The 14,984-nt window shown below is 41.7% G+C and overlaps 1 pseudogene; it reads left to right on the forward strand.

Moving 5' to 3' along the window:
• Positions 1-14,984, forward strand: part of LOC123756214 (sodium-coupled monocarboxylate transporter 1-like) — a 191,207-nt pseudogene that overhangs the window by 83,319 nt on the left and 92,904 nt on the right.

Below are 14,984 nucleotides of genomic sequence, written 5' to 3' on the forward strand. Positions count from 1 at the left end.
TCGTATACTGGTTAAATGTTGGTCGTTATTAATTTAATATATACAGAAACCTGAGTTCTACTGTGTAACCTAATAGTTCACCTCCTCAAAATCTAAACGTTTGACCGTTTAGAGTTCACGCTAGAAGATACTGTACTCTTCTATGCTACTCTGCAAAGCCTCTGAAAACGCCGCCACCACCTGCTACCCACTGAGTAATTTCCTCAATTGACGGAGGAGCAGGATACCGCCAACTAGGTATAAATTCAGAAAATAGATCCCCAGTTATCGGAAAAGGATGGGATAAGATTTACGTTAGTGTGGGAATTATATCAAAGTACAAAGGGATTATCTACGAAATTAAATAAATGCTTACAGGCTTACAGAGGATGCACAGTCTGAAGCATGGGGCTTGAACCCATCAACAGGAAGAATAAATTACACGTTGAGGGGGGGGGGGAAGTCCACTAAACACCATAAATTGTAGACAAAATTTATTAAATCAAAAGTTATTAATAAAAATAAAATAAAATTACACTTCCTAAGCTGGATACTTTCCTAACTGAATAATTTCCTTAACTTAGGCACTTTAACTACAACAATTAATGTGGATCTCTACACTGTAATTTAACCAGAAGACAGAACATTCACCTTAAATACCACAGGCAGACCAGTTGTTTACTCTTGTCCTCTGAGAAATGTTGACCCCAGGCTGCCCTCAACACGCACGGAACTTTCTCTGTTCTCTCAAGCTCTGACTGACCTTGGCTAGTTGCCAGATTAATCTTTGAAAAAGATTTCTAACTAAAATCCAGTATTTGTCACTGAAGGTGACTTATAATTTCCAAAACAAATGCAAATTATCTAGCTGCTCGAGCTAGGCTAATTACAATATTCAGTAGCACTTGTATTTCAATAATTTAGATGGTTTAACAAACAAGAAGCTTGGTACCTATTTTCCAGTGGCAAAATAGGTTTTACCTATTTCAGATCTTAATGAAGCCAAATGCTTCTTTGCTAACATACAAGACTTATTCATTAATCTCAATTGACGTTAATTTTATCATAAAAACTTACCCCGATTGATAATTCACACTAATTCTGTAATACATTCATAATTCTCCTAGTTCGATGACTTGACACAGGACGCGGTTGGCGCCACCGTTTTCTACACTAATCCCTTGAGATGATCCAGGCTACCACTCAGGACACTACCAACTCTCTCTTAATATTTCATATTAGATCTTATGGACTTTCTGTATTAACAGTCCTACTGTTTGTGTACGTAGAGTGGGTCGTTGTATACGTAGAGAGGTTCGTTATGTACGCAGAGAGGTTTGTTATGTACGTAGAGAGGTTCGTTGCGTACATAGAGAGGGGTCGCAGTGTATGTATAGAGGGTCATTGTGTACGTATAGAGGGGTCGTTGTGAACGAACAGAAGGTCGTTGTGTACATAGAGAGGGTTGTTGAGTACATAGAGAGGGTCGTTGTGTACATAGAGAGGGTCGTTATGTACGTAAAGAAGGTTGTTGTGTACGTAAAGAGGGTCGTTGTGAACATATAGAGGGTCGTTGTGTACATAGAGAGGGTCGTTGTGTACGTATAGAGGGTCGTTTTGAACGCATAGACGGTCGTTGTGTACGTATAGAAGGTCGTTGTGTACATAGAGAGGGTCGATGTGTACGTAGAGAGGGTCGTTGAGTACGTATAGACAGTCGTTGTGTAAGTATAGAGGGTCGTTGTGTACGTATAGAGGGTCGTTGTGAACGAATAGAGGGTCGTTGAGTATGTAGAGTGGGTCGTTGTGGACGTATAAAGAGTCGTTGTGTACGTATAGAGAGTCGTTGTGTATATACAGAAGGTCGTTGTGTACGTAGAGAGGGTTGTTGTGTACGCATAGAGCGTCGTTGTGGACGTATAGAGGGTCGTAGTGTACTTATACAGGGTCGCTGTGTACGTAGAGAGGGTAGTTGTGTACGTATAGAGGGTCGCTGTGTACATAGAGACGGTTGTTGTGTACATAGTTAGGCTCGTTGTGTTCGTAGAGAGAGTCGTTGTGTACGTATAGAGAGCCATTGTGTACGTACAGAGGGTCGTTTTGTACGTACAAAGGGTCGTTGTGAACGTAGATAGGGTCGTTGAGAACGTAGATAGGGTCGTTGTGAACGAAGATAGGGTCGTTGTGAACGTAGATATGGTCGCTGTGTACGTATAAAGTATTTGCCCATTAGAGCGAAAAATCTTCGCATTACATGAACGTCTTCCTCTGTGCAGCAATGTTTAATTAACACAGCTATCTCTCGAGACTCTTGAAACTCTGGGTGTTCACCTAGAATGGTCCTCTTAGACTATGAGAACCACTTCCTGTTCACTAGGAGAACTATTTCCTATTCACTAGGAGAACCATTTCTTGTTTACTAGCAGAGATATTTCTTGTTCACTTGGAGACCCATTTCTTGTTGACTAGGAGAACCAATTTTTGTTCACGAGAACAATCTGGAGGTAACCGTAAAAAACCGTATTACACATATAACTGCAAATCAAATTTGGTGACATATTACCTCTCACTGGACGGGCATAGACGGTTAAGTAGAGATTTTGGTGGAGGAGGTGGACAGGGAGATTTTTAGAATGTTCACGGATTAGCACTTTTAATAACACAGACGAGCAATGAAAAATGAATAAATTTCAGTTATACATTGTTTAGTGTTTAACCAATCTTTTCTCTTAAAGTACAGCAGATGTTCATTCACAGGGGGGTTACCTGGGATTGGTGTCAGCGAAGCTAAATCACATCAGAGAAATGGAATATCTAAGTGATCAATAATGGTTTCCTTGGGAACAAAACTATATTAATATCCATAAGACAAATGAATCTTGCTAACTGGGCTTCGTAGTCACTGCCTGTATACATATTGGCCACACAGGCTCAATACGACGCTCAGGTAATCTCGTGTAAATGCACAATGAATTAAATGGCACTGTTAATGGGAGCGACAATTATCATGAACAAATAACCATACAAGGATCTGATAGTCACAGTCAACAACAGTAGCAAATTGGGAGGTAAATATGAGGCATGAGTAGTCATATACAAAAAGTGAAATGTAACACTTTGCTACCACACAGTTGAGTCATGTGCTCACTATCCATCTCCCATTTCTCATCCTTCACCTGCTCCAGGTGTTGGAGACGTGAGAATAATTGTCAGTTACTGAGAAATGTGAGCAGAGAGGCGATGAAAGAGTTCTGTACTTACAGTGGCCGGTCCTCATCACACACTACTTACAGTGGCCGATCCTCATCACACACTGCTTACAGTGGCCGGTCCTCATCACACACTACTTACAGTGGCCGGTCCTCATCACACACTGCTTACAGTGGCCGGTCCTCATCACACACTGTTTACAGTGGCCGGTCCTCATCACACATTACTTACAGTAGCCGGTCCTCATCACACACTGCTTACAGTGGCCGGTCCTCATCACACACTACTTACAGTGGCCGGTCCACATCACACACTACTTACAGTAGCCGGTCCTCATCACACACTACTTACAGTAGCCGGTCCTCATCACACACTACTTACAGTGGCCGGTCCCCATCACACACTACTTACAGTAGCCGGTCCTCATCACACACTACTTACAGTAGCCGGTCCTCATCACACACTACTTACAGTGGCCGGTCCTCATCACACACTACTTACAGTGGCCGGTCCTCATCACACACTACTTACAGTGGCCAGTCCTCATCACACACTACTTACAGTGGCCGGTCCTCATCACACACTACTTACAGTGGCCGGTCCTCATCACACACTACTTACAGTGGCCGGTCCTCATCACACACTACTTAAGTAGTGTAAACCGGGCCAACTCGCTGCAATTTTGCTTTTTCCGACTGCAGCGAGTTGGCCCCTGGGTTTTACGAACTTTTTTTCACAAGCCGGTCATTGGCCCCTGGGTTTTACGAACTGTTTTCACCATGCCGGCCATTGGTCCCTGCCATTTTCGCTCAAGGGGATTAAACGGCCGCCTCCAGTCATCCCAAAATTTCGTTAGCTCAGTGACCCTGCACCGGCATGTTAAAGGGGATTAAAAAGCCGGTCATTGGCCCCAGGGTTTTCTCGAATTTTCTTTCAAGGCCGGTCTTTGGCCCGTGTATTTTTCGTTACCCCGCTGACCCCTGCACAGGCATCAACTTACCTGGGGATTAAAAGGCCGGCTCCTGGCCCCATCATTTTTCGTTACCCCGGTGAGATTCAACTGCAGCGAGTTGGCCCCATGTTTTTTCGTTACTCCGGTGAGATTCAACTGCAGCGAGTTGGCCCCATGTTTTTTCGTTACGCTGGTGAGATTCAACTGCAGCGAGTTGGCCCCATGTTTATTCGTTAGCCCGGTGAGATTCAACTGCAGTAAGTTAGCCCCATCATTTTTCGTTACCCCGGTGAGATTCAACTGCAGCGAGTTGGCCCCATGTTTTTTCGTTAGCCCGTTGAGATTCAACTGCAGCGATATTGTCCCTAACCGTATACACATCTCACATTCGCTCAAAAAACATGCCTCCCACACCTTGCTGTAGAATATATCAAATCAAAATACTCATTCAGTAAAAGCAAAGCCTCTCATGTATTGAAATAAGGCCTTCTGTAGTTACCTTCTTTTCTGACGTCATCATCCCTAATGCGGTGCAAGGCGTTAACGCGCTAAATGCGGATCCTAGGAGGTTCACACATAAGTGTGAACTCTTAATCAGGCTTAATACCTCACCTATACTCTGTGCTTCATCAGAGTCGATATTCAGCTACATCGGCTCGTATTTTCGCGCATTGCTTATATTTTCTGTTATTCATAAACCCGATTAAACCATCCTAACCCAACTTATTATATATACCAAACAAATACATTGTACAGATCAGTTATTGTTGTTGTTGTTGTTTAGTGACATCACGAAAAGCATCTTCAGGTATAGGGATAAGGTATTGATTGATTGATTGATAAAGATTAAGCCACCCAAGCAAGTTTTCTTGTATTAATTGTGCAAAGATGTACAATAATTACACAAATTGTGTAATAATTGTCCATGTGTTATAATAATTTTTGTGCTAATAGTGCATTTATGCAAGTTGTGTTTTTAATTTGTTGAAGTGGAACTGGTGCAACTGTATTTTTGTGTGCAAATTGTGTATTTTGTGTAAGCTCTGTAATCTGAAAAAATAGACCTTAATGGTGTAAGTGTATTTTGGTTTATGAGACAATGTATGAGTATTTTGTGAAAATTATGTTTGTGGAATTGTGTAATTTTAGTGAAAGCGCATTTTTGATTGTCTAAATGCATAAACATTTTGATATATTTGTGCAAATACCATACTTTGTGTAAATGTCATACTCTGAGTGTACATGCAATATTGTGTAAATGGTATATTTTTGTGTGCAACTGACATATTTCGTATGTAAATGTCATATTTTTGTGTGATGGTATATTTTGAGTGTAAATAATATATTTTGTGCATAAATGGCATATTTGGCGTGTAACTGCTGTATTATCTGTGTATGGCATAAATCACATCTGATTAATAGGGGAAATGTTGGCAAAAAACTAGGCTATTCTCTATGAATGTATGGGTTGTGGAGTATGTGTAGGTATGTATGCATGTATTTGTGAGTGTTGGTTTAGAAACTAGGATTTTTTATTTTTGAGGTGTAGAAATGATTAGCCTATGAATATAGTGACTAGCATCCAGCTAAGTTGCTAGATGGATGAATTGATGTGCGACATTTGGATAGCTATTTGATAGATGTGAGGACAGGTGACTAGCCTATCAACACAGCTATTAATCCGCTGTGCGGCCAGATGTGTGGTAGAACATAAGAAGAACATAAGAACATAGGTAACTGCAGAAGGCCTATTGGCCCATACGAGGCAGCTCCTATTCTATAACCACCCAATCCCACTCATATACTTGTCCAACCCGTGCTTGAAACAATCGAGGGACCCCACCTCCACAATGTTACGCGGCAATTGGTTCCACAAATCAACAACCCTGTTACTGAACCAGTATTTACCCAAGTCTTTCCTAAATCTAAACTTATCCAATTTATATCCATTGTTTCGTGTTCTGTCCTGTGTTGATACTTTTAATACCCTATTAATATCCCCCCGGTTATGTCCATTCATCCACTTGTAAACCTCTATCATGTCACCCCTAACTCTTCGCCTTTCCAGTGAATGCAACTTAAGCTTTGTTAATCTTTCTTCATATGAAAGATTTCTAATTTGGGGAATTAACTTAGTCATCCTACGCTGGACACGTTCAAGTGAATTTATATCCATTCTATAATATGGCGACCAAAACTGAACTGCATAATCTAAATGGGGCCTAACTAGAGCAAGATATAGCTTGAGAACCACACCAGGTGTCTTGTTACTAACGCTGCGATTAATAAATCCAAGTGTCCGATTTGCCTTATTACGAACATTTATGCATTGATCCTTTTGTTTTAAATTCTTACTAATCATAACTCCCAGATCCCTTTCGCAATCCGACTTCGCAATCACAACACCATCTAGCTCGTATCTTGTAACTCTATCATCATTACCTAACCTCAGAACTTTACATTTATCAGCATTAAACTGCATCTGCCAATCCTTTGACCATTTCAAAACCCTATCTAGATCAACTTGGAGTGATAGTGAGTCCTCCTCCGAACTAATTTCCCTACCGATTTTCGTATCATCGGCAAATTTGCAAATGTTGCTACTCAAACCTGAATCTAAATCATTTATATATATTATAAACAACAGAGGTCCCAGGACAGAGCCTTGAGGCACTCCACTTACAACATTTTCCCACTCTGACTTGATTCCATTTATACTAACTCTCTGTTTCCTTTGGTATAGCCATGCCCTAATCCAGCTTAATATAGCACCCCCAATACCATGAGACTCTATTTTTTTAATCAGTCTTTCATGTGGCACTGTATCAAAAGCTTTGCTAAAGTCAAGGTATACAACATCGCAATCCTTACCACTATCAACTGCCTCAACAATGCTAGAATAAAAAGATAACAAATTTGTTAAACATGAACGGCCATTTATAAAACCATGTTGCGACTCAATTATTAATTTATGTTTTTCAAGATGAAGACGAATTTTATTTGCTATTATAGATTCGAGTAACTTTCCCACAATAGACGTTAGGCTAATTGGTCGATAGTTAGACGCAAGTGATCTATCTCCTTTCTTAAAAACTGGTATCACATTAGCAACTTTCCAAAACTCTGGCACTCTGCCTGACTCTATTGATTTATTAAATATGGTTGACAGTGGGTCACAAAGCTCCTCTTTGCATTCTTTAAGCACCCTAGCAAACACTTCATCCGGCCCTGGGGATTTGTTTGGTTTGAGTTTTACTATTTGTTTAAGAACATCCTCCCTGGTAACTGCTAAACTCGTCAACCTGTCCTCGTCCCCACCCACATAGACTTGTTCGGCTGAAGGCATATTGTTAAGTTCCTCTTTAGTAAATACAGATACAAAATATTTATTAAAAATACTACTCATCTCTTCATCACTATCTGTTATTTGACCTGTCTCAGTTTTTAATGGACCTATCCTTTCCCTAGTCTTAGTACGATATAACTGAAAAAACCCCTTTAGGATTTGTCTTTGCTTGCCCTGCTATGCGAACTTCATAGTTTCTTTTTGCTTTCCTTATCTCTTTTTTAACATTTCTAACCAGTTGTACGAATTCCTGTTCTAAAGTGACCTCCCCATTTTTAATCCTTTTGTACCAAGCTCTCTTTTTACCTATAAGGTTCTTCAAATTCTTTGTTATCCACTTTGGGTCATTAGTATACGATCTATTCAATTTGTATGGTATACTACGTTCCTGTGCTTTGTTTAGAATATTCTTAAATAAGTTATATATTGAATCCACATCGAAATCCCCATTTAAGTCACCTATCGCTGGGTTCATGTCTCGCTCCAAGACCGGCCCACACCCCATACCCAAGCCTTTCCAATCAATTTGACCCAAAAAATTTCTTAGGCTATTAAAATCAGCTTTTCGAAAATCTGGCACTTTAACAGAATTTTCTCCTACTGGTCTATTCCATTCTATGCTAAATCTGATTTCTTTGTGATCACTGCTCCCTAGCTCACTCCCTATTTCGATGTCATTAATTTGCGTTTCCCTGTTAGTTAACACTAAATCTAAAATATTATTTTCCCGTGTTGGTTCCTTAATGTGTTGCGTAAGAAAGCAATCGTCAATTAATTCTAGAAAATCTTCTGCTTCACTATTCCCTGTTTTGTTCAACCAGTTTATTCCGCTAAAATTAAAGTCACCCATGACATAAATACTGTTAGATCTAGATGCTCTAGATATTTCATCCCATAGATGCTTTGCTTCCATTCTGTCTAAATTTGGTGGCCTATATATTACTCCTATTATAATATTATTAGCTTTTTCGTTTAATTCAATCCAAATAGTTTCTGTGTGTGGCTCTGTTTTGATTCCCTCTTTGAGACTACATTTCAAATTGTCCCTAACATATATGGCTACTCCACCTCCTCGTCTAATATATCTATCTGTGTGAAATAGTTTAAATCCATATATTTGATATTCAGCTAATAGTTCTCTATTTTCTACATTCATCCACGTTTCGGTAAGTGCAATAATATCTATTTTTTCTGTGCAGACAAGAGCATTTAATTCGTTAATTTTATTTCTTAGACTTCTACTGTTAGTGTAATATACCCTAAGTGAATTGTTATTTTGCGGACCTTCTCTTTCCCTGATCGTTTTGCCAATTCCTTTCTCCCACAAACACATACTTTTATTACCTCCTTCCTCCAAATCAATTCCCATACCTCTATCTACTAACAGTTTAAACCCAAACAAACACCTCTAACCACTTCTTCTAGCGAGTTCGCAACAGCAACAACCCCAGCTCTCGATAGATGCACCCCATCACGAGCATACATTTCATTTCTTCCATAGAAGTGTTCCCAGTTGTCTATGAAAGATATTGCATTTGATTTGCAATATCTTTCCAGCCGGCAATTGACACCAAGTGCCCTCGATATCCATTCATTTCCCACTCCCTTTCTTGGAAGAATGCCACATATGATCGGGATTCCTCCCTTGCTCCTAACTAACTCTATGGCTGTTTTATACCTCTGAATCAGTTCCTCACTCCTGACTCGACCAACATCATTTCCTCCCACGCTAATGCAAATAATGGGATTGTTCCCATTACCAGCCATAATATCATTCAAGTTTGTTTATAATATCACCAATGCCAGCTCCGGGATAGCAAACCCTTAACCTGTTCCCCCTATCTCTAGCACAAAACGTTCTATCCAAATACCTTATCTGGGAATCTCCCACAACTAATGTTTGCTTAGGTACTTCCTTTACTTTCTGAGGGGCCTGCGCTTCCTTTCTCTTCGTTGCTTTCCCTTTTGCGCGATCCACAGTCTCTCCACAGCACTCGTCCTCCAAAACGTCAAATGAATTTGAAGTTGCTATGGCGTTTGAAGGCGGCTTTATCAAAGTCTTCTTAAGGCCCCTGTCTTTCGCAACTCTCCAAGACGAGGTCCCTTTACTGCTGGTCTCCTCCTTCGTTACTTCTCGTTGTTTTTTAAGCTGACGCACCTCCTCCCTAAAAGAGTCCAACTCTGTCCTCAGGGCTCCCACTAGAGTCACCAGGTCCTTCACTACAACTTCCATATTGCTATGATAATATAACAACACTCAGGAGCTCCGGTTAACACAACCTCTCACTGTGACTTCACCTGACCGACTGACTTCACCTGACCGACTAAGTAGCTACTTGTGGATTACAGTACGATATCTAGCTATAGGATTTCATAATTGCTGTTGTGTATAAAACTAGAATGACAGCTATTTATTAAAACTATTATTGTAAACTAATACTTTAAGTGGATCCCTTGGTTGTTTTAAGCATAAGGTGGACATGAATATGAAGAGATTGGGTGGAGATATATAGGAGCCTCTTATGGGCCAATAGGCCTTCTGCAGTTACCTTTATTCTTATGTTCAGCTCACCTACAATGCTGCCAGATGTACGATTCTACAAAAAATTGCGGTATGACATTTGGGTTGCTGTTATACTTTTGCACTTATCACCGAATAATGATTACAGTTGTGGATAATTAAAATGTATATTCTTAAACCTCTGATTAGGTTAGGTGGGGATGGATAGTCTAGTCATTTTTTAATAATAATATCAAATTCACATGCCAGTAGGACGCTAAAGGTTGCATTGGTTATCTGGTGATGTCACGCATAGTTGACCAGTCAGGTGCTGTGATACCTTGACACTTATATGCTAATGGCCATCAATACCTTATCCCTATACCTGAGGTCGCTTTTTGTGATGTCACTAAACAACAACTGGTCTGTAGAATGTATTTGTTTGTTATATATAATAAGTTAGGTTAGGTTGGTTTGATAGGATTTATGAATAACAGAAAATATAAGCAATGAGCGAAAATACGAGCCGATGTAGCCGAATATCGACTCTGGTTACAAGAACTTACCTACTGTGCGGTAAGACATACAATTCTTCTTAAATTGCAGTACGACATTTGGGCATCTATTTGAGTTTTGAACTTATCACTGAATAATGATTACAGTTGTGGATGACTAAAATGTATGTTCTTAAACCTCTGATTAGGTTAGGTGGGGATGGTTAGTCTAGTTATTTTTAAATAATAACATTAAATACAGTGCATATACAGGTAGGACGCCAAAGGTCGCATTGGATATCTGGTGACGTCACACATAGTTGACCAGTCAGGTGCTGTGATACTTTAACACTTATAGGCTAATGGCCATCAATACCTTATCCCTATACCTGAAGTTGCTTTTCGTGATGTCACTAAACAACAACAACAACAATTACTGATCTGTGCAATGTATTTGTTTGTTATATATAATAAGTTAGGTTAGGATAGTTTAATCAGGTTTATGAATAACAGAAAATATAAGCAATGCGCGAAAATACGAGCCGATGTAGCTGAATATCGACTCTGATGAAGCACAGAGTATAGGTGAGGTATTAAGCCTGATTAAGAGTTCACACTTATGTGTGAACCTCCTAGGATCCGCATTTAGCGCGTTAACGCCTTGCATCACATTAGGGATGATGACGTCAGAAAAGAAGGTAACTACAGAAGGCCTTATTTCAATACATGAGAGGCTTTGCTTTTACTGAATGAGTATTTTGATTTGATATATTCTACAGCAAGGTGTGGGAGGCATGTTTTTTGAGCGAATGTGAGATGTGTATACGGTTAGGGACAATATCGCTGCAGTTGAATCTCACCGGGCTAAAGAAAAAACATTGGGCCAACTCGCTGCAGTTGAATCTCACCGGGCTAACGAAAAATGATGGGGCCAACTCGCTGCAGTTGAATCTCACCGGGCTAACGAAAAAACATGGGGCCAACTCGCTGCAGTTGAATCTCACCGGGGTAACGAAAAAACATGGGGCCAACTCGCTGCAGTTGAATCTCACCGGGGTAACGAAAAAACATGGGGCCAACTCGCTGCAGTTGAATCTCTGGGCTAACGAAAAATGATGGGGCCAACTCGCTGCAGTTGAATCTCACCGGGCTAACGAAAAAACATGGGGCCAACTCGCTGCAGTTGAATCTCACCGGGTAACGAAAAAACATGGGGCCAACTCGCTGCAGTTGAATCTCACCGGGGTAACGAAAAATGATGGGGCCAGGAGCCGGCCTTTTAATCCCCAGGTAAGTTGATGCCTGTGCAGGGGTCAGCGGGGTAACGAAAAATACACGGGCCAAAGACCGGCCTTGAAAGAAAATTCGAGAAAACCCTGGGGCCAATGACCGGCTTTTTAATCCCCTTTAACATGCCGGTGCAGGGTCACTGAGCTAACGAAATTTTGGGATGACTGGAGGCGGCCGTTTAATCCCCTTGAGCGAAAATGGCAGGGACCAATGGCCGGCATGGTGAAAACAGTTCGTAAAACCCAGGGGCCAATGACCGGCTTGGGAAAAAAAGTTCGTAAAACCCAGGGGCCAATGACCGGCTTGTTAAAAAAAAATCGTAAAACCCAGGGGCCAACTCGCTGCAGTCGGAAAATGCAAAATTGCAGCGAGTTGGCCCGGTTTACACTACTTACTTACAGTAGCCGGTCCTCATCACACACTACTTACAGTAGCCGGTCCTCATCACACACTGCTTACAGTGGCCGGTCCTCATCACACACTACTTACAGTGGCCAGTCCTCATCACACCCTACTTACAGTGGCCAGTCCTCATCACACCCTACTTACAGTGGCCAGTCCTCATCACACCCTACTTACAGTGGCCAGTCCTCATCACACCCTACTTACAGTGGCCAGTCCTCATCACACCCTACTTACAGTAGCCAGTCCTCATCACACACTACTTACAGTGGCCAGTCCTCATCACACACTACTTACAGTGGCCAGTCCTCATCACACACTACTTACAGTGGCCGGTCCTCATCACACCCTACTTACAGTGGTCGGTCCTCATCACACACTACTTACAGTGGCCAGTCCTCATCACACACTGCTTACAGTGGCCGGTCCTCATCACACACTGCTTACAGTGGCCGGTCCTCATCACACACTGCTTACAGTGGCCGGTCCTCATCACACACTACTTACAGTGGCCAGTCCTCATCACACCCTACTTACAGTGGCCGGTCCTCATCACACACTACTTACAGTGGCCAGTCCTCATCACACCCTACTTACAGTGGCCAGTCCTCATCACACCCTACTTACAGTGGCCGGTCCTCATCACACACTACTTACAGTGGCCGGTCCTCATCACACACTACTTACAGTGGCCAGTCCTCATCACACACTACTTACAGTGGCTAGTCCTCATCACACACTACTTACAGTGGCCGGTCCTCATCACACACTACTTACAGTGGCCAGTCCTCATCACACACTACTTACAGCGGCCGGTCCTCATCACACACTACTTACAGTGGCCGGTCCTCATCACACACTACTTACAGTGGCCAGTCCTCATCACACACTACTTACAGTGGCCGGTTCTCATCACAAACTACTTACACGGAGAAGTGCACTCCGCCTAGGTGTGTTAACTATGGTATTTTTGTTAGATGTGAATAATATTCTTGACTTGAGTTTGCATGTTCTTGCACGTTTCCCTCCCACGGATGATAGACCTTACGTTCACTCAAATCAAATTAAGAACTTTATTCGTAAATGGTTGTCCATTTATAATTAAGTTAGTGTCCCCCACAAAAAAATACTGATATTATTTGCCTAACAATAATCCAAAAAAGTAGCGTAACACGTAACCTATATAATATATGCCTAGAACAAATCCACAAGGGCAGTGACGAGTATTCGAACCTGCGTCTGGGAGCATCCCAGACAATGCCTTAATCGACTGAGCTACGACAGGGTTAAAGGGTTGAAACCAAACCGAAGTTCTACTGAGTTCTACTATCTCTGTGTGTGATGATGTAAGGGCGAAGAGGGAGAACGGCCTATTGATATAGCTCGGGTGCAGGGGGGGGGGTTGTGTAAAAGCCTGGTTTGTGCCTCGGAGAGGCTACGGGATCCAGTAAGTTCAGTAGAACTTCGGTTTCAACCCTTTTACCCTGTCGTAGCTCAGTCGATTAAGGCAGTGTCTGGGATGCTCCCAGACGCAGGTTCGAATCCTCGTCACTGCCCTTGTGGATTTGTTCATTTGATGCATCACGTTAGTGTGATCTCTGTGTGTGATATGCCTAGAACCCTTACATTTTACTAATTTGCGATTAATAACAATTTATTGAACACAAAGAAATCACAATTGAGATATCAAAGAGAAAATCACTTGGAGAACTGCAGCTATTTAAACCAGTGTTCTAGCAACTCTCAGACACTTGCCTTAATATATTAATGCATTTGGACACGATAGGACAAAAGCTATTCAACCCGAAACTGTATTCAGTCCTGGTGGGAGAATCTTGAGGCCGCAACTAGTGCTACAACCAGGTTTTTCAAATTCTCGCATTGCTTCAAATGACTTTCTCAATCACTGCAAATATATCTGAAGAGTACATGATTAACGCCATTTAAAACCTTAGAACTTCCAATGAGACTTACATTAGCATCAGAAAATCTAACATTCGTTATGTAAAAACGATACCCACCGCATAGGTTCGAATCCTCATCATGGCTCCTTTGGATTTTCTCATTGATATATCACGTTTGTGTGATTATTATCTGCGTATTCCTTAAATAAGTCTTCCTGTAGAGCAGCATGTTTCCATCCACCAGGGAGGCGTGAAGGTCGTGGTGTACACAGATGTCTGTTTGTTTTCTTCCAACAGGGCCGTGGTGTACACAACGTCTGCGTGTTTTCATCAACCAGGGAGGAGTAAAGGCCATGGTGTTTACTAACGTCTGCGTGTTTTCATCAACCAGGGAGGCGTGAGGGCCGTGGTGTACACTAACGTCTGCGTGTTTTCATCAACCAGGGAGGCGTGAGGGCCGTGGTGTACACTAACGTCTGCGTGTTTTCATCGACCAGGGAGGCGTGAGGGCCGTGGTGTACACTAACGTCTGCGTGTTTTCATCAACCAGGGAGGCGTGAGGGCCGTGGTGTACACTGACGTGCTGCAGACGCTGCTGATGTTCGTGGGAGTGCTGGTTGTGGTGGTGGTCTGTTGTGTTAACTTGGGCGGAGTTGCTACCGTCTGGCACATTGCTGACCATGGCTCACGACTCGAGTTTTTCAAGTAAGTTGTGTGTTACTGAAACTGTTGTGATTTAATAAGGGTCAAGATTGCCAGAAACGTCATATCATTCCTTTGCTTTAATGAACGTGGGTTTCGCTATCTATTTTCAGTTATGGTATTGTAACTTATTCTCTGGTTTAGAAATATATTTAAGATGCACCTTGATCGTAAATCTTGATTGTATCACCTTTAGACTGCTGCT

The sequence above is a fragment of the Procambarus clarkii genome, chromosome 36, assembly GCF_040958095.1.
Source record: "Procambarus clarkii isolate CNS0578487 chromosome 36, FALCON_Pclarkii_2.0, whole genome shotgun sequence".
Taxonomy (NCBI): domain Eukaryota; kingdom Metazoa; phylum Arthropoda; class Malacostraca; order Decapoda; family Cambaridae; genus Procambarus; species Procambarus clarkii.